Source organism: Schistocerca americana, chromosome 3 (assembly GCF_021461395.2).
Source record: "Schistocerca americana isolate TAMUIC-IGC-003095 chromosome 3, iqSchAmer2.1, whole genome shotgun sequence".
Taxonomy (NCBI): domain Eukaryota; kingdom Metazoa; phylum Arthropoda; class Insecta; order Orthoptera; family Acrididae; genus Schistocerca; species Schistocerca americana.
In genome coordinates this window covers 335,471,262-335,479,611 of record NC_060121.1, presented here as the reverse complement: position 1 = coordinate 335,479,611, position 8,350 = coordinate 335,471,262, and positions in this window count along the sequence as shown.

Below are 8,350 nucleotides of genomic sequence, written 5' to 3'. Positions count from 1 at the left end.
CTCCTGCCATGTAGGCAACACAATGGCATTTGTAATTGAAAGATAATACAGTAAAAATAATTTTAGTCCCATCCCATTGTTGCAAGCATTTTTTTGTAGTGCTATGCGTGGGTACTTTATTGGTTCAAGTGAAAATCACTGATGTTTTGTTACACTTTCACTACTCTCTGTAATATTAATTATTCAGATAAAATAAACAGATAATTTATTCTACACATAGGCAACATTGTGTACAGTAATTCCACACTGCTAACAATTAGTTCTTCAAAAATCTTGGAAGTCTTCACCAATTTTTCATTGCATTTGCTTCTTAATAGTAGTTGTGTCGTAGTAATGAGAATTAACTCCAAATAAACTGCAATTTACAAAATCATAATACAAAATGAAAATATAGCCTCTATGCACATTTTGCTTTGCCTCCCTGTCTGGTGTTTAAAATGTTCTTCAACATTCAGGCCCAAAGGTCTGTATCAAGCTGCCAACAGACAGAAAGTGCTTAACAGGAAACACTTGCAAATTAAAAAAAAAAAAAATCAAAATACATGTTGCTAGCCATTGCCCCTAGAAATTACCTTTCTACATTGAAGGAATCAAATCCCAATTTGTGTCATGATATGTATCAATGGTCATTCAAAATACATTTCCTTTCATTAGTACATAGACATTCATTACTCTGTATTTCATATTTGCTCTTTATGTTTTATGTCTGTAGCTCAAGGATATGCATGCCTCAACTATGCAGACATTTAATATTTCTCTCGTAGCCCACACTTGTCGGTGGGAGCTGATTCCCACAAGGAACAACAGCCCCGAGCCTCTGCCGAATATGTTGGTGAATCCGAATGATGTTATCTTCCAGCTCTACACCCTGTAAGACAACTATCAACTGTGATACATATTCTAGCAGCAAAATTTTATTCTTACATCCATTCTACATAAATTTTGCATGTGTGTGTGATATTTAATGTTGGAACTGTGTAGTGACTTGTGGAACAGGGTGCCTGGATGTGTAGCTGTTAGCTGTGTAGTAGCACTATGTATAACATTTCATCCACTTTTGAGTCATGAGTTACATGTAAATGGGAACACCCAGAATATTTTATTTCTGTTTTTATTTGCCCACTTACTTCTGATTCGCTGTGGCGCTGTGGGTCAACTTTATTAGCCACATGGAACTGTAATAATCAAAACTCTGGACTATTGCTAGCTACAACTTCCATATTTTCAGTCTTCAGTTTCTCAATTAGTTTCTTATCATCATTTGTATATTCCTCCTGTACACCATTTTTTAATCTCAGCAAAGTAGTTTCATCTAATATCACCAACACCCTGTGTTGCATATCTATATCTTTGGTTCCCTTCCCCTTCAAAACCCCACCCTATCCTCACCACACCTGCTGCTTGTTGCATTGTCTGTTTGATTATTTGTATACCTTAGGTCTTAGAATGTATATCACTAATGTAAACCTTCATCTTGTAATAGCTTCTCACAAATTTCTTTCTTTACTCTCAGATTCTTTTCACTTTCCCTTCATTTATTGGTTTATGATTTTAAAATCAGAATCAAGTAAACAACTAATCTATCCAGGATGTCAAATAAACACCTTTCATCTGTCAGTTTTCAACCCTGTTTTATTGGGCAACCAGTTTCAGCATTTTACTACACTGTCTTCAGACCTTCACTTCTGATCAAAACAGGGGCCAGCTATAATAGTGTTAGTAGATATTTGTTACAGTGATCACTTCAACCATCACCTGCCAATTAAACAGGGTTGAAAATTGATAGCTGTAAGGTGTTTAATTTGACATCCCTTTTTGAACTACAGAGACTTATCTGTCCAAGTTGGTAACAAGAATAACACAGAGAAAAATAGAAAACAAAATTGAGGACATGTTATACAAAGTTCATTTTAACTTTAGGAGAGATAAGGATTCCAGAGACACAGTTCTGATGTTTTGTTTGATAATAGAGACAGGACTGAAGAAAAATAAAGAGACATTCATAGAATTTGTTGACTTAGAAAAACATTTTGACAATGTAAAATTGAGCAAGAGGTTTGAAATTCTAATAAACTTTGACACAATCTATAGGGAGAAACATGGAGTACACAGTATGTACAAGAACGTAAAAGATACAGTAAAAATAAGAGACCGGTGGAGGAGTGCTTACCTTAAAGAGGTTGTAAGGCATTGATGCAGGCTTTCTCCTATACAGGTCAACCATAAAGCCCTTAATACATTGGAGAAGTAATGACTTAAATAAATGTTCAGGAGAGGAATTAAATTTCAGAGTTAAAGAATATCTTTGATAACATTTTCTGATATTGTTGCTATCCTTAGTGAAATACAATACAATTATGGAAGTGTTACAGGGCCCATTGAATGCAAGAAAAGTGAAGGTACTTAAGAGCAGACAGAACTGAGATTAATTATGAAACTAATGTCAAAATGGAGGACCATGGAGTGGATAAAGGAATTTTGCCTTTGAACCAAAATAATACAGGATGGACATAACAAGGATTACCCAAGAAGCAGACAACAAACTCAAAGAAAGCATTACTCGCTGAAATTATGCTGCTTACATCAAATGTATGTCTTAATTTCAGGATGAAATTTCTGCAAATGTGTATCTAGGGCACAGAATTGTATGGAAGTAAGTTATGGGCTGTAGAAAAACCAGAAAAGTAGAGAACCGAAGCACTTGAGATGTTTTGTACAGAGAAATGCTGGAATTAAGTAGACTGGTAAGAAAGGACAAGATTCTCCACATAATTGGCAAGGAAAGATATATGTGTACAACACTGACCAGAATAAAGGACAGGATGATAGTACATGTGTTATGACATCAGGGTATAACTTTCATGGCACTTGAGGGAACTCTAAAAGGCAAAAACTATATGATAGACTGAGATTGGAATAGATCCTACAATTAGTTCAGGACATTGGGTGGAAATGCTAAACTGAGATGAAGATGTTGACAGAGGGTAATAGTTTCAGTGGGTCACATCAAGCCACCCAGATGACTGAATGTGGAAAAAAATGTTGTTCTAAATAGTCCATGTAAGAATGAGTTCAATGCAGGATGATGGTGCATTCCGTCCTTCATATTTTCCAAGATTAGTGTGCTATGAAGGGTCTTAGAAAATGAGGTTCAACATGGAGAAACAGTTTTTCAGTCACATGTCAAAAAATTTTCTACTTCTAGATGAGAGACATGTCATTACTGTTGAGTCATACTTTTTCTTACACCATGTATAGATATCGACAAATGGGTGAAAGAAGAAGAAAACTCCTGGGAGTAGTACCATTTACCACATTAATGAGATGTATCTTGCAGTGCCTCTCACTTTGGTTGCCCCATTCAGCATGATAAAACTTCCACATAGAGCTTGACCCTTTCTTGTTCGAGTAGCTAGTTATCAAGAATTAGTCACTACCCACCATTCATAAGCATATATTTTTGGTGTGCTACTATGATAACATTCCAAAATAATTTTCTAGCATTTTACAAAACTGATCATTAGTTACTAAGACACCATTTTGAAGGTGACCATTTTCCATCCAAATCATGATAATGTATCAGACTGCAATTTCAGATGACAAACACAATGGTTTACTTGATCAGACAGAGATATGTTATTAACTGTGACTTCTGTTTACCAACAGAGCAAACCCAAACAGTCCTCAAAATTTGACACCAGTTGGCTCTTATGTTGGGAACTTTGTTGCCTCAAAACCAACAAAATTTGTGATCCATGGGTGGAAGAATGAAGCAGATGAAATGAGTGAAATCCGTGATGGTAAGTGCTGTTCTTTAAAACAGTAAAGTGTACATCACATACATTCAAATTCAGTCATACCACTTACAATTATTGATTTATTTTCACAGCCTATGTCAGGCATCCATGGCGAAAGAAGAACCTCAGTCCGTAGCATAAATATATTATAGTTTAAAGGTATACAGTATGATCCCTTCACAAATTAGTGAGCAGAACCAAATATATTACAGGATTTACCACTACATCTGTACAGCTTACTTGGCAATCCGCTCTTCAGTTGGTATGAGTGCACTATTTATGAAAAAGTCTAAACAAGATATATTTATCCCTCACTTCAGACAAAGAACCCTGTATTAATTAGTTTCATGTATCAATATTCAATAATTTACTGCTTAAAAATGTACAGTAGTGATCACACAACACACACACACACACACACACACACACACACACACACACACACACACACACACTCTTTGCTCTTCACTATTTAGACTATGCTACAAAATCTTTATAACAGTATGTTCTCTTCGATGATGAGTGTTCATCAGAGACAAGGGTATCATCAGGAGTACCCCAGGGAAGTGTGATAGGACTGATGTTGTTCTCTATTTCCATAATGATTTGGCAGACAAGGTGGGTAGCAATCTGCTGTTGTTTGCTGATGATTCCATAGTAAGAATTGGCATTTGAAGCTGACTGCCAAACGATTCTGCTGCCACCAATATTCATTGTGCGTAAAGACCACAAAGATTAGATATGAAAAATCAGGGCTTACACAGAGGCATATAGACAGTCACTTTTCCCTCTGTCTGTTTGTGAGTGGAACAGGAAAGGAAATGACAAGTAGTGGTACAGGCTACTCTCCGCCATGCACCGTATGATGGCATGCAGAGTATCTATGTAGATGTAGACCTAGAATTCATGTTACAAAAATACAATATTTCATTTCATGCAGTTTCATCAGATCACACATTAACACTTGTAAATGCATATTTGTAATAAAAAACATTAAAATCATCATAGAGAATAAGCAAATGAAACAAGTGCATATAAAGAAAACTTTCTTCTCCTTTCTCATGACAACACCATTTTACAAGTTATGGTTACCATATTCTAATGTTCAGAACCTGGAGTTTCAGATAATAATATTTATTTTACATTTTAGAAAATCTATTTTACTGATAATTCTGTCATAGTACTGAACACAAGTTACATAATACATGTTTTGCAGTATAATCAACAACATCTTTACGTTTTCAACAGTGAGCTTATTCGACTCATCCATCACTGAGCTGGTGAAAATATTCTCTCTACAGATACATTACATGCAGGTATGGCATAATTGCACTGTACCGTTTTCTACAGTTCAAGGCAACCAAAGTTTTTAAATCCTGTCATAATACAAAACTATTTTACTTCGTTATTGTGCTGCATCACTATAAAATTATTTAGCTCCTAGATGGATTGGGTACTTTGTTTGTAAATATTTATACTCAACACATCTCAATAGTGACAGTGCAAGTTAATAAGAACTCAGTTTATGTTCAGAAAAGTGAGAAAAAACTCGTAACTGATCATAGGAATACAGTATTTATATGTAAATATCCATATAGAGGGTGTCGAGGTTAAGTATATAATAATATAAAATGCAATAACTTGAGAAATTATTGGGATAGTTATTGACAGTATGTTTTTGCAAGTATGGTAATTCTAAGTGTTTTTTCACATGTCTAATACACTTCAATATGCAGCCAGCCACTGTGACCAAGCAGTTCTGGGTGCTTCAGTCTGGAACCGCGTGAATGCTATGGTCGCAGGTTCAAATCCCGCCTCAGGAATGGATGTGTGTGATGTCCTTAGGTTAGTTCGGTTTGAGTAGTTCTAAGTTATAGGGGACTGATGACCTCATGTTAAGTCCCATAGTGCTCAGAGCTAGTGACATGACAAACATCTAGACTATTTTCCACTTTTCTCCAAGTGTTCTGGAGCATTGCAAGCATAGCATATGTGTTCGCTGCACAGATGCAGATGTGGTTGATCAGAAACTGGTGTCCGATACAAATCATTCTTGATATACTCCCAGTCCCTTGAAAAATCAAGTGGCATAAAGTCTGGGCTTCTAGGTGACCAAGCAATTGATGGACTATCTCTCGGAATTCAGTGATTTATGAACATTTGATCCAAGAAACCCTCACAATGTTTGTAAAACCATATGGTATGCCACAATCACGTCATGAGGAAGTTGTGGCCAACAAACAGCTCAACATGTCTACATATGTTGTTGCATTAACAATAAACTCTGCAAAGAAGAATGAGCCTGTAAACATATCCTACAACAATCCACACCACACAGTCACTTTCAGAGGGTCACATTTGCATTCTGTCACTACAGGGGTCGAGGAGGGGCGGGGGAAGGGTGTTCAGTTCTCGATATGTGGCAATTGTGCGTGTCAGAAATGTGGAATGTAGCCTCATCCAAGAAACATACAAAATCAAGGCATGCCTCATTTTTTTCCAATTTTACCAGAATTGTCTGTACAAATGCCTTCTGCCGTTTACAGCGCTCGTGCTTCATGAAGTTTGTACGACTGTAGTTGGAACCTCTTACGGATGACATTGTGTACTGTTGAACAGGGTAACTGTCAGACTTACTCATGAGGGCTCCGCTGGAAGGACATACTGATTAATTGAACAACAGCCTTTGGAACTGTGCTCTTGATGTGATGGCCAACATAAAAAAACAAAATCAGCTTCCCGAAGTCATTTGCCTCATTATCATTATTATGTAAGTGGGAACATCTGCAGTTTGCTGCAATCCATACCCACACGAAAACTGACATTTTACCAGTGTAACAGACTGTAGCTCCGTGTGAGAAAGAACACAAAACACCTGTGGAAAAATGTTGCAATTGCCTCTGAGCACTATGGGACTTAACTTGTGAGGTCGTCAGTCCCCTAGAACTTGTTGTTTGTTGTTGTGGTCTTCAGTCCTGAGACTGGTTTGATGCAGCACTCCATACTACCCTATCCTGTGCAAGCTTCTTCATCTTCCAGTACTTACTGCAACCCACATCCTTCAGAATCTGCTTACTGTATTCATCTCTTAGTCTCCCTCTATGATTTTTACCCTCCGCACTGCCCTCGGTCCCTTCTTTTTGTCAAGTTGTGCCACATACTCCTCTTCTCCCCAATTCTATTCGATACTTCATCATTAGTTATGTGACCTACCCATCTAATCTTCAGCATTCTTCTGTAGCACCACATTTCGAAAGCTTCTATTCTCTTCTTGTCCAAACTATTTATTGTCCATGTTTCACTTCCATACATGGCTACACTCCATACAAATACTTTCAGAAATGACTTCCTGACACTTAAAACTAAACTCGATGTTAACAAATTTCTTTTCTTCAGAAACGCTTTCCTTGCCATTGCCAGTCTACATTTTATATCCTCTCTACTTCAGCCATCATCAGTTACTTTGCTCCCCAAATAGTAAAACTCCTTTACTACTTTAAGTGCCTCATTTCCTAATGTAATTCCCTCAGCATCACCCGACTTAATTCCACTACATTCCATTATCCTCATTTTGCTTTTTTGATGTTCACCTTATATCCTCCTTTCAAGACACTGGCTATTCCGTTCAACTGCTCTTCCAAGTCCTTTGCTGTCTCTGATAGAATTACAATGTCATTGGTGAACCTCAAAGTGTTTATTTCTTCTCCATGAATTTTAATACCTACTCCAAATTTTTCTTTTGTTTCCTTTACTGCTTGCTCAATATACGGATTGAATAACATCGGGGAGAGGTTACAACCCTGTCTCACTCCCTTCCCAACCACTGCTTCCCTTTCGTGCCCCTCGACTCTTATAACTGCCATCTGGTTTCTGTACAATTTGTAAATAGCCTTTCGCTCCATGTATTTTACCCCTGCCACCTTTAGAATTTGAAAGAGAGTATTCCAGCCAACATTGTCAAAAGCTTTCTCAAAGTCTACAAATGCTAGAAACGTAGATTTGCCTTTCCTTAATCTTTCTTCTAAGATAAGTCGTAAGATCAGTATTGCCTCACGTGTTCCAGTATTTCTGAGGAATCCAAACTGATCTTCCCCGAGGCCGGCTTCTACTAGTTTTTCCATTCATCTGTAAATAATTAGCATTAGTATTTTGCAGCTATGGCTTATTAAACTGATAGTTCGGTAATTTTCACATCTGTCAACAACTGCTTTCTTTGGGATTGGAATTATTATATTCTTCTTGAAGTCTGAGGGTATTTCGCCTGTCTCATAGATCTTGCTCACCAGATGGTAGAGTTTTGTCAGGACTGGCTCTCCCAAGGCTGTCAGTAGTTCTAATGGAATGTTGTCTACTCCCGGGGCCTTGTTTCGACTCAGGTCTTTCAGTGCTCTGTCAAACTCTTCACGCAGTATCGTATCTCCCATTTCATCTTCATCTACATCCTCTTCCATTTCCATAATATTGTCCTCAAGTACATCACTCTTGTACAGACCCTCTATGTACTCCTTCCACCTTCCTTATTTCTCTTCTTTGCTTAGAACTGGCTTTCCATC